Source organism: Scleropages formosus, chromosome 17 (assembly GCF_900964775.1).
Source record: "Scleropages formosus chromosome 17, fSclFor1.1, whole genome shotgun sequence".
Taxonomy (NCBI): domain Eukaryota; kingdom Metazoa; phylum Chordata; class Actinopteri; order Osteoglossiformes; family Osteoglossidae; genus Scleropages; species Scleropages formosus.
In genome coordinates, this window is record NC_041822.1 from 4,735,847 (window position 1) to 4,755,347 (window position 19,501).

General features: G+C 44.9%; 1 pseudogene; it reads left to right on the forward strand.

Moving 5' to 3' along the window:
• The first annotated feature begins 17,256 nt into the window (after positions 1 to 17,256).
• Positions 17,257 to 17,778, forward strand: LOC108938523 (glutathione S-transferase Mu 3-like; annotated as a pseudogene).
• The last annotated feature ends 1,723 nt before the right edge of the window (positions 17,779 to 19,501 follow it).

Here is a 19,501-nt window from a genome sequence, read left to right on the forward strand (position 1 = left end):
TATTAGAGTTCATTTTCAGGTTCGTGCAAGTCCACAGCTCATGTAAACAGCTGAATTTTGGGATCAAAAATTATTTTAGCAGTGTGAACAGAACTATCCAGGGACTCTCTCTAGAGATCTGAACGAGGCAGATGTGAATGAGGCATTTTCTGACAAATGTACTGAATCTGCATTTGCTAATGTCTAGATATTCCTCTCAATGAAGTCATTCTGGGCTTACATAAAATCTTTCATGTGAGGCAATTTGGTGGAACTGTACGCTTTCATTGGTCTTTAATTGACTTTTCTTTGTGGCAGATACATTGAAATTTTAGAGACCAAGAGCCTGTAAGCTGATTCACTAATTTAATTTTATAAAGTATTTCTTTCAAGTGACTATATTCAGCTCCAGATCATTTGCAAATGAATTATTTCCATTACAGTTTATTCAGTTTAAATGAACACTGCAATGTTCTTCATTAGGTCTATCAAGAAATAGACCCTGACCCATCACTGAAAAGGGGGTTACGTATAATAGACTTAAATACCCTTTATAGTGTAGTATATGGTGGTCTGGAAAATGGGTAGAACACATGTATTGATTATCTTTTACTTATGCTTTGAATATTTTGCTAAATTTGTAGCAATTAGTTCCATTTAGATACGTATATAGTTTATATTCCATAGTCTATATTCTTAATTCAGGGTGTAGCACAGCAGGTATTACTGTTGCCTCACAGTTTATGGGTTCAGACATGGGGCTGAATTTGCCTAAGTCTATGTGGAGTTGTATGTTCTCCCTATGTTTGGATGGGTTTCTTCTGGGTGCTCCTGTTTCCTGCATTTTAGGTGACCTGGTGACCTTTGTACAGAGGGTGCAGTGGTGCAGTGGGTTGGTCCTGGTCCTGGTCCTGCTTTTCGGTAGGTTTGGGGTTCGAGTCTCGCTTGGGGTGCCTTGCGACGGACTGGCGTCCCGTCCTGGGTGTGTCCCCACCCCCTCCGGCTTTACGCCCTGTGTGCCAGGTTAGGCTCCGGTTCCCTGTGTCCCGCATGGGGCGAGTGGTTTGGACAGACCTTTGTATGTGTGAGAGTGAATGAGTTTGTGCGACTGAGTGGTGATGGATTGGTTTCCCCTCCAGGGTGTACCCTGTGTCACATCCTATGCCTTCTTCTCACTTTATGCCTCCCACCAGACCACTGTGACCCTGTACTGGAAAAATCAATTACTGATAATGGATGGATGGATGGATGGATGGATGGATGGATGGATGGGTCACATGGGATAAATAAGCTGAAAGTGGCCAGAAGGTTTTTCAGTAATTTTAAAATAGTTTTAATGTTGCTTAAAGTTAACAAAAAATAACTGTCTTACTGGCAAGAATTTATTCACTATTATTGGAAATGTGTTTTCTACCAATTATCAGTTTTCAACAGTTACAACCCTTGTCATCTAGAGTTTATACTAGGAAGCATATATCAAAAGGAAACTATCACAATTTATTAGCTATTTATGAGCTATTTAGATGATTATGGATGCTATATTTTTCCACAACAAGTTTCCATAAACCATAAGTTTGGAGTTTTTCTCTTTTTTTTACTTGGAACATGTAACCACTCGCAATTTCTTTTCTATTAAAAAACAGTCAGCAAATGGGCCTTGAAACACTAGAGAATTGTTTTGCGACTATATTCACATGGTGTAATTCTAACAAAGAAGCCTTTTAACTAGCAGTATCCCTGATATTGTAAACCATTCCTAACTTTATTTCTTCTCTTGTTTTTGCTTTTCTGTCAAGCACATCGCTTCATTTCGGAGGTCCCTAAACAAGAATGGCAGTGCTATCAATTAGTTTAAATCTCGGTCACATTGTCCAGCCTGCTGATTTGCAGCAGAGTAATGAAGAGAAAAAAAGTACAAGAGAATGAAGCTGCAAACATAAACTCATAGTAAACTCACAAATAAAATGCACGGTTACTATCGTTTCATAAGTGCATTGCAATATTTGCGCCTAGCGAGACATATACGTAACGTACAATCCCTAACACACCAGTTCATCACAGGGTAGCCACACACTACACGCAATTTAAAGTCAACATATCACCTGAAACACATGTCCTTGTTGGAGGACTGAGGTTAATTCAAACTTGTGCCTGAACAACTCATGTACTTCCTCACTGTATTTAATATTAACACCCTCCTATTTAATATTATTATTTAATATTATTAATACTATGCTGCTACTATCTATAGCACTATAATCACACTGCACTGAAAACTGATTATCTTTGGGTGAATTGTCTTTATTTTTTAACTTTTATTAAGTTATTGTTATTTTCAAGGCATGTTTATCTAAGGAAAACGATGACATCAATTCATTCCAAATCTGCTCACCTGTTTTTATGCACAACACATTCACTATAAAAAGCTATTAGTGAAATTGAGCAAAAGCAAACCTCAGCACACAGAAGCATTATTGTAACTTTGTAATGGATATTGTTTTTTTTTCAGTTTTGCATTATGAGCATTGATTAATAACATAGGTCTCACCAGACCAAAAAAGGTGGGTGTAAAAAAAAAATGAGTCTCTGAACACAGGGGTCTGTAAGGCAGTCAAATCCAGTGGCATACAAACATATTAACCAGTTCAACACCTAAAATAAATTAACATTAGGCCATTTATAATGTCCCCAATTTGTCTTTTTGAGTGCTACTAATGGCATGAAACATATTATAACAGCGGAATATGCCAGAGAAGGAGTGGATTCTATTAAAAAATTTAAATCCAGTCACTAGTATAATCTTCAGAAAATAAACCCAGTGATGCTGAAATAACACTCAATGCGGAAGCTTAAGAGCCAGTTCTTACGTATCAATTTCTTCTCCAAGGTTTCCAGAGCGGCATATTTGATTTCTCTGGTATATGATTTCCAGACAGAAAAAGCTATTCTGGTTGGATTGTTTCAAAATTCTAAAATATGGAAATACTGAATAAGATATACTGTTGTCTCACACACCGCTATCATTAACCACTTGTCCTGATAAGGGTCATGGTGGTCCAGAGCCTATCCTGGAATCCCTGAACGCAAACCCCGAGGGGTGTGGAGTACACCGTCGGCAGACACCCACCACAGAGACTTGGGGGATCATTCAACCTCCACACAGACTGAGTTCAGATGGTGTAAGGAAGCAGTGCTTAATAGCACGTAACCATCCATCCATCCATCTTCCTCCGCTTTATCCGGGGCCGGGTCGCGGGGGCAGCAGTCCGAGCAGAGTCCTCCAGACTTCCCTCTCCCCGCACACCTCCTCCAGTTCCTCTGGGGGAACCCCAAGGCGTTCCCAGGCCAGCCGGGAGACATAGTCTCTCCAACGTGTCCTGGGTCTGCCCCGAGGCCTCCTCCCAGTGGGACAAGCCCGGAGCACCTCCCCAGGGAGGCGTCCAGGAGGCATCCGGAACAGATGCCCGAGCCACCTCAACTGGCTCCTCTCGATGCGGAGGAGCAGCGGCTCTACTCCGAGCTCCTCCCGGGTGACTGAGCTCCTCACCCTATCCCTAAGGGTGCGCCCAGCCACTCTGCGGAGGAAACTCATTTCTGCCGCTTGTATCCGCGATCTCATTCTTTCGGTCATGATCCAGAGTTCATGACCATAGGTGAGGGTAGGAACGTAGATCGACCGGTAAATTGAGAGCTTCGCCTTACGACTCAGCTCCCTCTTCACCACAACAGACCGGTACAATGACCGCATTACTGCGGACGCCGCACCGATCCGTCTGTCGACCTGCCGCTCCATTTTTCCCTCACTCGTGAACAAGACCCCGAGATACTTAAACTCCTCCACTTGAGGGAGCAACTCCCCCCTAACCCGGAGGGGGCAATCCACCTTTTTCCGACTGAGAACCATGGCCTCGGATTTGGAGGTGCTGATTCTCATCCCCGCCGCTTCGCACTCGGCTGCAAACCTCCCCAGTGCACGCTGCAAGTCTTGACCTGATGAAGCCAACAGGACCACATCGTCCGCAAAAAGCAGAGACGAGATCTCGCGGCCACCAAAACAGACACCCTCCGTTCCCTGACTGCGCCTAGAAATTCTGTCCATAAAGATAATGAACAGAATCGGTGACAAAGGGCAGCCCTGGCGGAGTCCAACATGCACCGGGAACAGGTCTGACTTACTGCCGGCAATGCGAACCAAGCTCCTACTCCGGTCATACAGGGAACGAACAGCCCGTAGCAACGAGCCCCGAACCCCATAATCCCGAAGTACCCCCCACAGGATGCCACGAGGGACACGGTCGAATGCCTTCTCCAGGTCCACAAAACACATATGGACTGGTTGGGCAAACTCCCACGAACCCTCCAGCACCCGAGTGAGGGTATAGAGCTGGTCCAGTGTTCCACAGCCAGGGCGAAAACCGCATTGCTCCTCCTGAATCCGAGGTTCGACTATCGGTCGGATTCTCCTTTCCAGTACCCTGGCATAGACTTTCCCAGGGAGGCTAAGGAGTGTGATCCCCCTGTAGTTGGAACACAATCTCCGGTCCCCCTTCTTAAAAAGAGGGACCACCACCCCGGTCTGCCAGTCCAGAGGCACCGTTCCCGAACTCCACGCGATGCTGCAGAGGCGTGTCAGCCAAGACAGCCCCACAACATCCAGAGACTTGAGAAACTCGGGGCGGATCTCATCCACCCCCGGAGCCTTGCCACCGAGGAGTTTTTTGACTACCTCAGCAACTTCAGCCAGGGTAATGGACGAGTCCCCCTCCAAGTCCCCAGCCTCAGCTTCCTCTACGGAAGGCGTGTCGGAGGGATTGAGGAGATCCTCAAAGTACTCCTTCCACCGCCCGAGAACATCCTCAGCTGAGGTCAGCAGCGCACCACTTCCACTGTAAACAGTGTTCGTGGAACACCGCTTCCCCCTTCCGAGTCGCCGGACGGTTTGCCAGAATCTCTTTGAGGCCGACCGAAAGTCTTCCTCCATGGCCTCACCGAACTCCTCCCAAGCCCGAGTTTTTGCCGCGGCGACTGCCAGAGCCGCGCTCCGTTTGGCCCGTCGGTACCTGTCAGCTGCTTCAGGAGTCCCATGAGCCAGCCAGGCCCGATAGAACTCCTTCTTCAGCTTGACGGCATCCCTTACTTCCGGTGTCCACCACCGTGTTCGGGGATTGCCGCCGCGACAGGCGCCGGAGACCTTATGGCTGCAGCTCCGAACCGCCGCCCCGACAATGGAGGCGCGGAACATAGTCCATTCAGACTCAATGTCCCCCACCTCCCTCGGGACCTGGTTGAAGCTCTGTCGGAGGTGGGAGTTGAAGACCTCTCTGACAGGGGCCTCCGCCAAACGTTCCCAACAGACCCTCACTATGCGTTTGGGCCTGCCAGGTCTGTCCAGCTTTTTCCCCTGCCATCGAATCCAACTCACCACCAGGTGGTGATCAGTTGACAGCTCAGCCCCTCTCTTCACCCGAGTGTCCAAGACATATGGCCGAAGGTCAGAAGAAACGACTACAAAGTCGATCATCGACCTCCGACCTAGGGTGTCCTGGTGCCAAGTGCACTGATGGACACCCTTATGCATGAACATGGTGTTCGTTATGGATAAACCGCGACTAGCACAGAAATCCAATAACAACTCACCGCTCGGGTTCAGATCAGGAAGGCCGTTCCTCCCAATCACGCCCCTCCAGGTATCACTGTCGCTGCCCACGTGGGCGTTAAAGTCCCCCAGTAGAACGACAGAGTCCCCAGTGGGAGCGCTTTCCAGCACGCCCCCCAGGGACTCTAAAAAGGCCGGGTACTCTACACTGCCGCTAGGCGCATAAGCACAAACGACAGTGAGAGACCGTTCCCTGACCCGAAGGCGTAGGGAGACGACCCTCTCATTCACCGGGGTAGACTCCAACACATGGCGGCTGAACTGGGGGGCTATTAATAAGCCCACACCAGCCCGCCGCCTCTCACCTTGGGCAACGCCAGAATAGTGGAGAGTCCACCCCCGATCGAGGAGATTGGTTCCAGAACCCAAGCTGTGAGTGGAAGTGAGCCCGACTATATCTAGACGGTATCTCTCGACTTCCCGCACCAGCTCAGGCTCCTTCCCCGCCAGTGAGGTGACATTCCAAGTCCCAAAAACCAGAGTTGGCGCCCGAGGTTTGGGTCGGCCGGGCACTCGGCCCCGACCACCGCCCAAATCACAATGCACCGGCCCCTTACGGTTTCTCCGGCAGGTGGTGAGCCCACCGAAGAGCGGCTCCACGTCATGGCTTCGGGCTGAGCCCGGCCAGGCCCCGTGGGCATAGACCTGGCCACCAGGCGCTCGCATGCCCCCCCCCAGGCCTGGCTCCAGGGTGGGGCCCCGGTGACCCCATACCGGGCGGGGTAAACGAAAGCCTCGATTTTTCCGTCATAAGGGGTTTTTGAACCGCGCTTTGTCTCGTCTGTCATCCAGGACCTGTCTGCCATGGGAGACCCTACCAGGGGCATATAGCCCCAGACAACATAGCTCCTGGACTCATTCAGGCACTCAAACCCCTCCACCACGGTAAGGTGGCGGTTCACGGAGGAGAGCACGTAACCAAAAACGAAAAATCCATTGGCACCTGTTACCTTGCAGATACATATTAGATTATGTGGTAATGCACAGAGTAAAAGATAAGAGTTTATTCATCGTTCGTCATGGAAGTTGGGATACACAAGTCAGAAATTTAAAAAATTTGAAAAAATTAATATAAAATTATTTCTCGCCTTGAGGGGGTGCGGTGGCGCAGTGGGTTGGACCGCAGTCCTGCTCTCCGGTGGGTCTGGGGTTCGAGTCCCGCTTGGGGTGTCTTGCGACGGACTGGCGTCCCGTCCTGGGTGTGTCCCCTGCCCCTCTGGCCTTACGCCCTGTGTTACCGGGTAGGCTCCGGTTCCCCCGTGACCCCGTATGGGAGGAGCGGTTCTGAAAATGTGTGTGTGTGTGTATATTTCTCGCCTTGTGATAAAACAAGCTATATAAAGTTATATGTTACTTTGTTACCGTAATAAATCGGTATTCCATTAAACCCACTGTTGTTCAAAAAAATGGCTTGAGAGTAGTTTGGTTTTGGGTACACACGCTGTCTGAAGCATATATAAAACATATAAAATATAAATATCTGTCAAGTATATAAAATAAATATAATTAAAATAAATACACACACACACACACATTTTCAGAACCGCTTGTCCCAAGCGGGGTCACGGTGAACCGGAGCCTAACCCGGCAACACAGGGCGCAGGGCTGGAGGGGGAGGGGACCCACCCAGGACGGGACGCCAGTCCATCACAAGGCACCCCAAGCAGGACTCAAACCCCAGACCCACCGGAAAGCAGGATCCGGCCAAACCTGCTGCACCATCACCCCCACCCCCACGGCTCTGAATTGTCATACAATTTAATACAAATTTCTAAGTGGACTTCTTATTACAAATATGCCTGAAGCTGCAGGCAGGGGAGTCACTTGACAGAGTAGTTGGTCATTTTATTCCCTAGAAGCTGCAAGAAATCAAAATGCAGAATATTCAGTTACATAAAATGATCAACAGCTGAACCATGAGTCTTTCCTTTCCCTATCGAATGTTGCAGATTAGAACTCATCCAGACTAGACTCCTGCCAATACCTCGCGTACAGCCAGGAAGGCAGCATTAGGAACAAATGCCTGTATGTGCCCATCATTCTCCCACTGCTCCTGTGCCAGCGCCCAGGAAGCTCATTTGTAGAAGTGTCTGTACTGACAGTCTTTAGGAAAACAGCAATAAAACAAGCGCAGTCTGACAGTGCTGTCTTGCACCTTTCTCTTCACCTTTAACCGAGCTCCGACAAAAGGGAAAAAGAACATCCAGAACAAAAATCCCATTTATCCAGACTCGCTCACTATCTTGCTCACCCTGTGACTCCGTCACCCACCAGCACAACCCCCTCAGTCCCCGCTTAAGGTTCGCCGCTCATTTATAACACAAGCAATTACGTCCCACAACCAGGACTTTTCAAAGCTTTCTAGCAATATATTTATAAAATATATTTATGAATGATCTATACTTGCTGTATTAATTTAATTTAATTTACTTAACCACTCCCTTGTAGCTTTGAACAACTGGAGAAACGATATTTCACTTATGGAATTTTATTATTCCTAAGGGGAAGAGATTTAAGAAGCAACCTTTTGGGTACAAGTCCAGTTTTTTTGTATTTATTTATTTTTTTTTAATTTTATTTTTCTGCCTTTTTCATTGTGTAAAAGTCCTGTGCTGCTTTATCCTGCCAGGTTTGTTACAGCCCTGCTTTTATCTGAAGCAGTAGCGTCGTGCTTAAAAAAGAACGAATAACTGAGTGTATACATTTCAGTACTGCAGCAGTGTCCTACAATGAAAACAAACTGCTACGTGTCAAATTAAGATGAGATTCCTACGCTGTATTCCACCGGCAGAATGCAGCTGCCCGGCCGTGTTTTACTGAGGAGGATGTGAGAGGCATGTGGAAACAGCAGCGCTGAGGAGGAAAAACCCTCACCGCAGTAGTGTGTCACAGCCACGCTCACCCCTCTCACCCCGGCAAATTCAGCCCCCTAATGAAAGCCATCAATCAAGTTCTGTGTTCCAGGTGTAGAGCTTGAAACAACCAACAAACAAACCGATATCGTTTTCCACTGGCAGCTTTCTCCCGCCGTCACAAAAAGGTGAGAATAAACAGGTGAAAATAAATGTATACAATTTATTTAAGTATTAATTTATAGGCTATATTTACAGTCATTGTACAACTTGAGTATGCAGAAAGCTGATCGAGAAATGGATACGACATATGAAAAGTTTAGTAACTTAGACCTCAGAACAGTTTCAGTCTTTTCTGGAATATTGTCAAACAAGTCCTCAGCTGTATGTGGACTACTGAACCGTTCTTCAGGAAAGAAAGCCTTTCTCTGATGTATAAAAGGTAAAAATGTGCCCTACCCTTTACATTCCAGTACTTCCCAATTTTCAGTAATTTACATGACGTGTACATGTATTCATTCAGATGCTTTTCTCCAAAGCAATGCACATCTCAGAGAAAATACAACGTGTTCATTACATTGGCAGAAAGAGAAATATAGATGCAGACGTGTGATTTTTAAGTACAGTTTGTTTTTTCCACGCTCTGAATCAATGTTCATCACACAGGTAGCAGAATAAACTTTATCTGAATATCGACAATTCTTAATCGCATTCCTATTTTTTTAAATTTACATTACACAAGTAAAATACATATAATAGTATACAGATGGTCCCCGACTGATGACGGGGTTACGTTCCTATAAACCCATCGTAAGTCGAAAATATCGTAAGTCAAAAATGCATTCAATGCAGCTAACTTACTGAACATCATCGCTTCTCATCCTTTAAGATGGTCGAGATCATCGATTGCGAAAGTCCAAGCTCACGTGCTATGGCTATTACGGGCTTGCCGCCTTCATGCTGGGCAATTATCTTGAGTTTTCCTCAAGAGTGATTGCCTTCCTCTTCTTCTTCTCGCCAGTAGCAGGAGACACACATGGGTGTTTTGTAGACATGATGGATGCACAAAACACAACCTAGATACAGGGGGTATCCAAAAAAACGCTGGCAACACAGAACACTGTAGAGTATCGGTTGCATACAATAGCGACCGCATGGCAGACTGGGAGATGTGGATCGCTGCTGCTGCCCAGCTGCCCAGCATCATGAGAGGGTATCACATTGCTTGCTCAGGAAAAAGTCTAAATTCAAAATTTGAAGTAGTTTCTACTGAATGCGTGTCGCTATCCTACGACCGTAAAGTTGAAAAATCGTGAGTCGGACCATCGTAACTCTGGGACCGTCTGTATTTCATTGTTTAATATATTCTATTATAAGGGGGAAAACTGTTTCTACGATGCATATGGTCACCTACTGGAACATGTTCCTACATATTTCTTGCCTGTTATATAAGGATTCCATTAGATGCTGGTCCTTGTCCTTTGAGAGCTACCACCTTGTTTCATATCTTGAGCACATAATGTGGGTTGATGGCATTCTTTGGTTTTCTGAAAGTATAAACCCCACCCACGGGTGGGAAAAAGTGCAAAAGTTGACTCATCAGATCATGCAACTTTTTTATTCACTGCTCAGGGGTCAAGGTTTTGTGCTTATTACTGAAGGTTATGCATTTTTGCACAGTGGCCCTGGGTATAAGTAAATTACATATGGCAGTACTTCCATAAATAATAGTTTTGTGAAGACATGATATATGGTTCTTGTTGAGACTTGGTCATAGGAGTATTGATTCAGTTTTTCTGGTACTTTTTGTACTTTTTTCAGTATTTGTGATCAAGCACTTGGATATTGGCACTGATTGTTTGCCTTCTTTCAAATTGTTTCAGAAGTAATATAATAAACAGCTAATTATGGAGAATGTTATTTTATCCACCTTCTGAATGGAGACAGAAAGCCTGTGATTTTTTCATTTCTTTGCTATAAAGATAAAGGTGTATATTACAACACTGTAAATAAGTTGAATAAAGGCTCAACAGAGTTCTAGCTACATAAATCTGATGTCTAAGGAGTTTCATGGAGTGTCATTCCCTCCCCAAAGAAATAAATAAATAAAGAAATAGCTCAGTATGAATGTATCTTGTTGAAATGTGCTATTATTTACTGAGATAATTGTGACTGATATTCTGATTGATAATTGTGATTGATTGTGACGGGTGCCTGTCTCTGTTAGGGATATCTGCTGCAGGTCTGGCCTATAAATATAATGCTTAATGCAGGAAGGTGACACATGATTATTTATTTACAGGTATAGATACGCATTTTGTGAGCAGTACACAAGAGTCAGTTTTTGGCAGCTATTTTAATGACTGGTATCTGTGTCTTGCATATATATAAAAATTCTGCCTCACCCCTCTGGGTGGTTCCCTCCCCCCAATCACGGGCCCTCTACCAGATGATTGGGAGTTTGAGGGATCTGCACAGTATCTTCCCTTTTCCTAGTATTGCACGTTTCTGAATCTGGACCGAGAGCTCTGGTGTTGTTCCTGGGATCTGTTAGAGCCACTCTTCCCGCGTTGGTGTCACTGCCTGGAGGGCTCCCACCACAACTGGGACATCTTTGGCTTTCACCTTCCACATCTGTTCCAGTTCCTCCTTCAACCACTGGTACTTCTCTAGCTTCTCATACTCCTTCTTCTTGATGCTGCTGTCATTCAAGACTGCTACATCTAAAACCACTGCCATCTTCTGTTCTTTATCCACCACCGTAAGGTCCAGCTGGTTCACCAATACTTGCTTGACGGTCTGGATCTGGAGTCCCACAGGATCTTAGCCCTGTCATTCTCAGCCACCTTCCACGGTGTCTCCCACTTGGACCTGGGGAGTTCCAACCCATACTCAATGCAGATGTTTCTGTACAGTATCCCAGCCACATGGTTGTGCCATTCAGTCTATGGTGCTTCCACTGGCCTCTTGAACCCTGCCACTTGGTATTGGATGGTCTCTGGGGCCTCTTTACAGAATCTACACCTTGAGTCCTGCCTGGTATGGTCAGCCCCTGCTTCTATTGGCCTAGTGCTAAGAGCCTGCTCGGATGTTGTTACGATTGTTGAGCTTTGACATTGTTGTATGAGTGTTGCTATCAGTGCAGTCCTTCAGTGCAGCCCTTTCCAGTCACCTCTGCTGTCTGCCAGTGGAACAGTCCATGGAGGGGCTTGTCCTGCCATGGCATTTCTGTTGGTTATTTAACCATCTGCCCTGCTGGGTGCTGTCTGAGGCATTCTCTTAGTAGGTCACCCCCAAGCGACATTATTCTGACATGTTTCTGGATGCTCTGTGTTTCATCCAGGATAGTGTCCTTGACACTCACTAAGTCCCAACCCCCTCACTTCTGACTGGTGTACAGTCTCTGAGTATTGGATGTCGGGTGGAATCCTCCATGCATCATGTGGAGTTTCCAGGTCCTGACATTGGCAGCTTCTATTTCCTGCATTGACGAGCTCACTATACCGACTGGGTACCTGATGGTTGGTAGGGTATAGATGTTGATTGCTTTGATCTTGTTTTTCCTATTGAGCTGGTTCTTCAGGAGCTGTCTCACTCTCTGCAGGTATTTGGCTGTCGCTGTCTTTCTTGGATGGAGGTGCAGTGGCGCAGTAGCGTGGTGGGTTGACTGCTCTCTGGTGGGTCTGGGGTTCAAGTCCTGCTTGGGGTGCCTTGTGGCAGACTGGTGTCCTGTCCTGTCCTGGGTGTGTCCCCTCCCCCTCCAGCCTTCCACCCTGTGTTGCCGGGTTAGGCTCCGGCTCCCCGCAACCCTGTTGTAATGCAGCGGGTTGGGCCGGGTCCTGCTTTCAGGTGGGTCTGGGGTTTGAGTCCTGGTTGGGGTGCCTTGCAATGGACTGGCACCCAGTCCTGTTTATGTCCCCTCCAGCCTTATGCCCTCTTTTATTGTTAGGCTCCAGTTTGGTGCAACCCCACTTAGGACAAGTGGCTTCAGCCAGTGTATGTGTGTCTTTCTTGCTTCTTCGTTATGGTTCCTATGTGACTGTGGGAAATATGCAATGAACATGTCTTTTGTCATTGTTGAATGTCGGGTAATGTAAATACACCAATTTCTCACATAACTGATTAATGCATTTCATGATATCATCCTGTTCAGTCTCTGTTGGGAGGTAAAAGAATTATCATTATTTTAATCTAAAAAAATGGTTCCAGACAAAAAAGTGTCACCTAAAATGGATATATGGGAAGAAAAGGTATTCTTATGCATGCCAATGACACATTTTATAAAATTTCTAACAGAAGTTATACTGTATATACCTTGTTTTTAATGTTATATTTCATTCATTCATTCATTCATTCATTCATTCATCAATAACCACTTGTCCAGTGCAGGCTCTTGTAGGTCCAAAGTCTATCCAGGAAGCACAGGGTGTGAGGGAGGATATACCCTGGGTGGGTACATTTTGATGGTTTGGCTCACGGATGTTCATGATGTAAAAAATAAAGTAAAAAAGATCATTACCTGTTTCTTTCCCACACAGACATTACACTGTTAGAGGTGCAGTGAAATGTTACTAATGATGCATTAAGACTTTATTAACAGGTAGTCCTCGGATTATAACGAATTTCTTCCTGACAACCTCATTGTAAGTCAACTTACATATTGTACTGTTTAAACCACAAGGATTTACATCACATTTATTCATTTCAGTTCATTCGTTCATGATTCTTTGGTCCTTGAGGTAATGATGACACCTGCTGGGCATGCACTATGGTAAGTACAGTACAGCAAAAGCCTCCCTCACAGTACACTGTACACTGTACACATATCTTTAAGATGCTTTGACAGATTACTAAATTACTTATGCTGGACAGCATTTGAATATCAAAAGGAGTGAAGGAGGAATAGAAGACAGAGCACAGACAGCTGTTCTTTGGACCCAAAGGTCTCAGGTTTGAATCCCCCTTCCTGCTGTAGTACCCTTGTTCAAGGTATTTACCCTAAATTGTTCCACTGAAATTACCGAGCTGTATAAATGGGTAAATAATGGTAGATAACAGTGTAAATCACTTTGGAGAAAAGCATCACCTAAATGTAGCTGTTCTTCATGGTTGGCACATGTTCCAAGTAAAGGAAATGTAATAAATTGTTTGGTGAGGTTATCGAAATACCAGTTTGCCATGTGGGTCAAATAATACATTTGTGGGTGATTTTACCTAAAGGGAAAATTCTGTATTCAACAGAAGATAATTATATTTTCATGTTGTCTCATACTCTTCTATTTGCTTTAGTTACTTTGTACTTCTGGAGTCATAATAGTCTTTCATTACTTATGTACTGCACAACGCCCATGTTGTCAGCTGTTCTATACAGCACCTACAAACCATCAAGGAAAATGTAAATTCACGCAGCTCTGACTACAAGACAATAACTGCAGACTGAATGTTGCATGTAGATGACAAAAATGGATAATGTTTCATATGTACAAGAACTAATCACTTGTAGACAAGAGGTTTCTTTTGCAAACATAATATTTTTACATGCAAATTTTTATTCTATCAATCAAGACTGCAGGATTATTTTACTGCTGGACTGTCTTTCAGTTGCTCCCATGACTAAAATTTACATTTATTCATTTTGCCCACACTTTTTTTAAAGCAACTTATAATGTGAAGTTTACAATTATTTACCTATTTATACAACTGTGTAATTTTACTGGAGCAACTGAGGGTGAGTACCTCGCTCAACAGTATTACAGCCAAAGGTGACATTCAAACTTGCGACCTTTGGCACCAAAGACAGCAAATCCAACCACTACACTACCAGCTGTCCAGTTAATTCATAATTACATTTACATTTATTTATTTAGCAGACACTTTTCTCCAAAGTGACTTTCAACAAACTCTATGTAGTGTTACCAGCCCACACACCTTATTCACCAAGGTGACTTATACTGCTAGATACACTAATTACATGGGTCACTCATCCATACACTCTCTCCATCACTCACACACTATGCGGGAACCTGAACGGCATGCCTTTGGACTGTGGGAGGAAACCAGAGCACCTGGAGGAAACCCACACAGACACGGGGAGAACATGTAAACTCCACACAGACTAAGTGGGGACTGAACCCACATCCTTTTGTAGTACCCAGGCGCTGTGAGACAGCAGTGCTATTAATTAACAGAATTCTGTTACTAATTAAAAGAAAGGCTGCCTTTAGCTGATAAATTTGTTCATCAGCACTGCTGGCAAGAAATAAAAGAATTTTAAAAGCAGTTCTGTAGTCCATCTACAGGATTTTTACAGAATATCTAAATAATGTGGGTAAGCTGACATGTTACCTATCATCACTTGCAGATGTTTACACATATAATGAAATTGTTACATATTTATTTCAATTTACTGGAATTTAAGCAGAATGCATTACAGTGTAATCTAACAAAGCAAGTGATTTACATTGCCGTGGTGCAGTTCCGGAAGGAAGTGGTCGGACTCAAGTGCGGAGCAAATAAACTTTTATTTTGACGATCCAAACTCGTAGTCGGTGGACAGGTGACGGTCTCCGATGGGCATATGTCGATAACAAGGAAATCCAAAAGACACGGTCAGTAAACGGGTGAGAGGTCGATAATCCAAAGGTAGTCATGGAGGGCAAAGGAGAGGAATAAGGGTACTGGGCAAAGGATGGAGAGGTAAGGGAGACACAAAAGGTAGCACAAGAAGTACGCTAGTAGAAAGGCTTAACAAGGTTCTGCACTAGTCCTTGTTCTTACTCAGCCTTTTATGCGTCTGCCTAAGACTAGCTTCAGGTGTGACTCGTTGCTCCGGCGGCGAGGACGTGGCATACATGCTCTGTTCATTTTTAATTATTCAGATATTTTGAAGAATATTAATGTTTTTGGTGAAACATTGTTAGGGGAATTTTCAATGTTTCAGCAATGATTTATTTTCATGCAGAGGATGGTAAAAAAATGGATAACCACTACCAGTTTCATCTATTGATAAAGGAGCAAATAACAGGTGTAGCCAGGTAACATTTCTGTCTGCAAATGCATCAGAAGACCTGCTCCTAGCTATTTACAAGACTTGATCAACCACTACACCCCAACCAGACTGCTTCGCTCATCCACATCTGCTTGCTTGGTGGTCCCATGCACAAAACGTAAAGCACGAACGTTCTTGGTTCTGGCTCCGTTGTGGTGGAAGGACCTCTCCCTCTCAATCAGAACTGCTGAATCTCTGTCCACATTTAAAAAGGGTCTGAAAACTCCAAGATCTCTGAAGTTCATGTACGGTGTAAATGTTCATGCACCTTAACTTTATGATCATGCCCAGAAAAGCCTTTACACAGGTATTCTTGTAATGTAACGTAAATGCTTGTGTATCTCAAAAAAAAAAAAAGTAGGAAGGTGATCAGGATTCGCTGATACTCTGAGTTGTATGCAGCTACTCATGTGATGAACATTGGTTCATATAGTGGAGAGAAACAAACTGTACTTAAGAATCACACATCTGCATCTAAGTGTCTCTTCCTGCTAATGTAAAGAACACATTGTATTTTCTATGAGAGCTACATCGCTTTGCAGAAAAGCATCTGTTAAATGAATACATGTAAATGTAAATGTGAGGAGGGGGGTGGGGTGGCACACTGGGTTTGACTGAGTCCTGCTCTTCAGTGGGTCTGGGGTTCAAGTTTTGCTTGGGGTGCCTTGCGACGGACTAGCATCCTGTCTTGGATGTGTCCCCTCCACCTCCAGCCTTACACCCTGTGTTACCAGGTTAGGGTCTGGCTCCCCGCGACCCCGCATGGGACAAGAGGTTGCAGAAAATGTGTGTGTGTGTGTGTGTGTGTGTGTGTGTGTGTGTGTGTGTGTGTAAATGTCTGGATGTAAAAACTGGTATTCCTGAAATACCATTTCTTATGTGCAGTACTGCTATCAGCCTGCAGGGGGCATCACACCGTTACACTGAACATTGCTGCATGAATCAACTACTGAACCACAGGGACCACACATAAATTACAGGGATCCACAGATTTGCTTGGCAGAAAAAGTGTATTTGGGTAACAGAGCTCACTGAATTCACTAGAATATGGATATTATTTTCTGGAAACAAGGCAAAAATTTGAGTAGTTGTTGACTGTTTTTTTAGTGACCAAGCTGATAGTACCCATCCTGATGAGGTTGTGGCTGTGTTGGACACAAGTGTCAACTTGCTTAAACCTTGATTCTGTGTCACCTGCATTTTGGCTCTTCTTTTTTGTAAAAAAACATACCCATAAATCAGCTTCAAATGACTGTATTATTTTCATTTGCACAGAGGTGTTAAAAAGGTTTGACAGATAGTGAAAGACATGGGAGACACTAGTGCGAAGCTGGTGTGTGATGAGGTGGTCAGTCTGCAGTGAAGGCAGAGTTCTGCTAACAATTTGAAAATTATGGAACCCAACTGGAGAGAGACGTGTGTAAAGTTGCTGGGATGAAAACCAGGGGAAAAAAAATATATATACACACACACACACACACACATTTCCAAAACCGCTTGTCCCTTACGGGGTCACGGGGAACCGGAGCCTACCCGGTAACACAGGGCGTAAGGCCGGAGGGGGAGGGAACACACCCAGGACGGGATGCCAGTCCGTCGCAAGGCACCCCAAGCGGGACTCGAACCCCAGACCCACCGGAAAGCAGGACCGTGGTCCAACCCACTGCACCACCACACCCCCTGTAATATATATACATATATATATATATATATTCTGCTGCTTTGATAAAAAGGAAAAGCTTGGGATTGACTTCACCAGAATGCCCTACCTGGTGGATGGCAACAGGAAGATTGTCCAGAGCAATGTCATCATGAGATACATTGGACATAAACACAACCTCTGCAGGGAAAGCAAGGACGAGATTGTCCAGGTGGACATCATGGAGAACTAGGCGATGGACTTCCACAATGGATTCATCATGATGTACCACATGGACTTTGACAGAATAAAGCCAGACTACCTGCAGAAGGTGTCCAGCCTACTGAAGCAGTTCTCAGACTTCCTTGCAGACAGGAAGCGGTTTGCCGGTGACGAGATCACGTTTGTGGATTTCATCATGTATAAGCTTCTTGACCACCATCGCATGTTCAAACTAACATGTATGCATAAGATCAAGAACCTGACTGACCTTCTGGACAGGTTTGAGAGTCTGGAGAAGATCACCACCTACGTGAAGTCCGAAAGGTTCATGAAGACACCGGTGAACAACAAGATGGCCAAGTGGGGCAACAAGAAGGAGTGACATCATTGTGGTGGGCGGAGCCTCCGCTGCAGCCCTCCCGTTCATGACAGTTGTACAAAACAAATCTGGGCTTGTTCGCCGCCTTCCAGATGCACTACATACACTATTATGTGCATTTAATATATACATATATTTTAATACATATATTTTATGCATCTATAATATATACATAATACACACACATTTTCAGAACCGCTTGTCCCATACGGGGTCACGGGGAGCCGGAGCCTACCCGGCAACACAGGGCGTAAGGCTAGAGGGGGAGGGGACACACCCAGGACGGGACGCCAGTCCATCACAAGGCACCCCAAGCAGGACTCGAACCCCAGACCCACCAGAGAGGAGGACTGTGGTCCAACCCACTGCGCCACCGCACCCCCATATACATAATATTTCATATATATTTTTATGCACACAAACACATTGTCTGAAACCGCTTGTCCCAAGCCAGGAGCCAGAGCCTAACCCGGCAACACAGGGTGTAAGGCTGGAGGGGACACACCCAAGACGGGACGCCAGTCTGTCAGAAGGCACCCCAAGTGGGACTCGAACCCCAGACCCACAGGAGAGCAGGACCCGGTCAAACCCACTGTGCCCCTGCACCACTGTGCCCCCTCATTTTTATGCATGTATAACTATATATGTACATATATTGTTATACATGCAGATATATGTTAATATATGCATTTATGAACTGTAAGATTCTGTGATACCTTGAGAATTTGGGAAATGAAGAACCCAACAGCAGAAAATAGTATTTGAAGTTGCAGGGAAGAAATTCAGTGAAAGAAACTAATCCATGAATGTATGTACAGTATATATGTATGAACTCTATGGTTCAGCTTTTCCAGAGTAAGGCCAGCGATACCATGGGCCAGTGGTGTTACTCACCAGAAGTTTCATTACAACAAAAGCAATGTGGGTCAGTGCCAGGATAGCTGCCATTCTCTGCTCCTTCGATAGTCGCCCACCCTGAACTATTTCACCCTTCAGTCGTCCAGTTTCAGTGGCCCCAGCAGCGAAACACAGACACAACATGAGCAGGCAGCATAAGCAGTGGAGAGGGACACCACTGCCAAGTATGTGGATGCCATCAAAATATGACCTGGGCCAAAACTGACCAGTTTATCCATTCTGATATTCACAATAACTCTAAAAATAGCTTGCCGTTTCACTATGTGCTCACATTTACCAATTCACTGAATAGTTTGAATGCTCATATTTTGCACAATAAGAGCACTTTCTGAAGCCTAGGAAGAACATACTGAATATTTTTATACCATGCTTCTCTCCAAAGCAACTTACAATGTTCATCTACCTACAGCTACTTACCTGTTTATACAACTGGGTAATTATACTGGAGCAATTTAGGGTAAGTGTCTCACTCAAGGGTACTGCAGCTACAGTCAAGACTCAAACCTGCAAGACTTGGGTTCTAAGGTAGCAACTCTAACCACTATACCACCAGCTGTCTATACCAACATCAGCTCTGACCTTGACCAGAGATCATAACAATGTCTGGAGAGACTGAATACCTTTCAGCAATCAGAAACATCGATGGTCAAGTCTGTATCCTTCAATAGATCACATTTTTGGTTATTACTGCGGTATATAGGTAAAGACAAAGATATTCCACTTTGTACTGATTCATGGCTTCACGGAAGTTGTAATAAGTCGAGGGTTGAAAAGAAAGAAGTATCCCCTTTTAAAAATATTAAAAGCA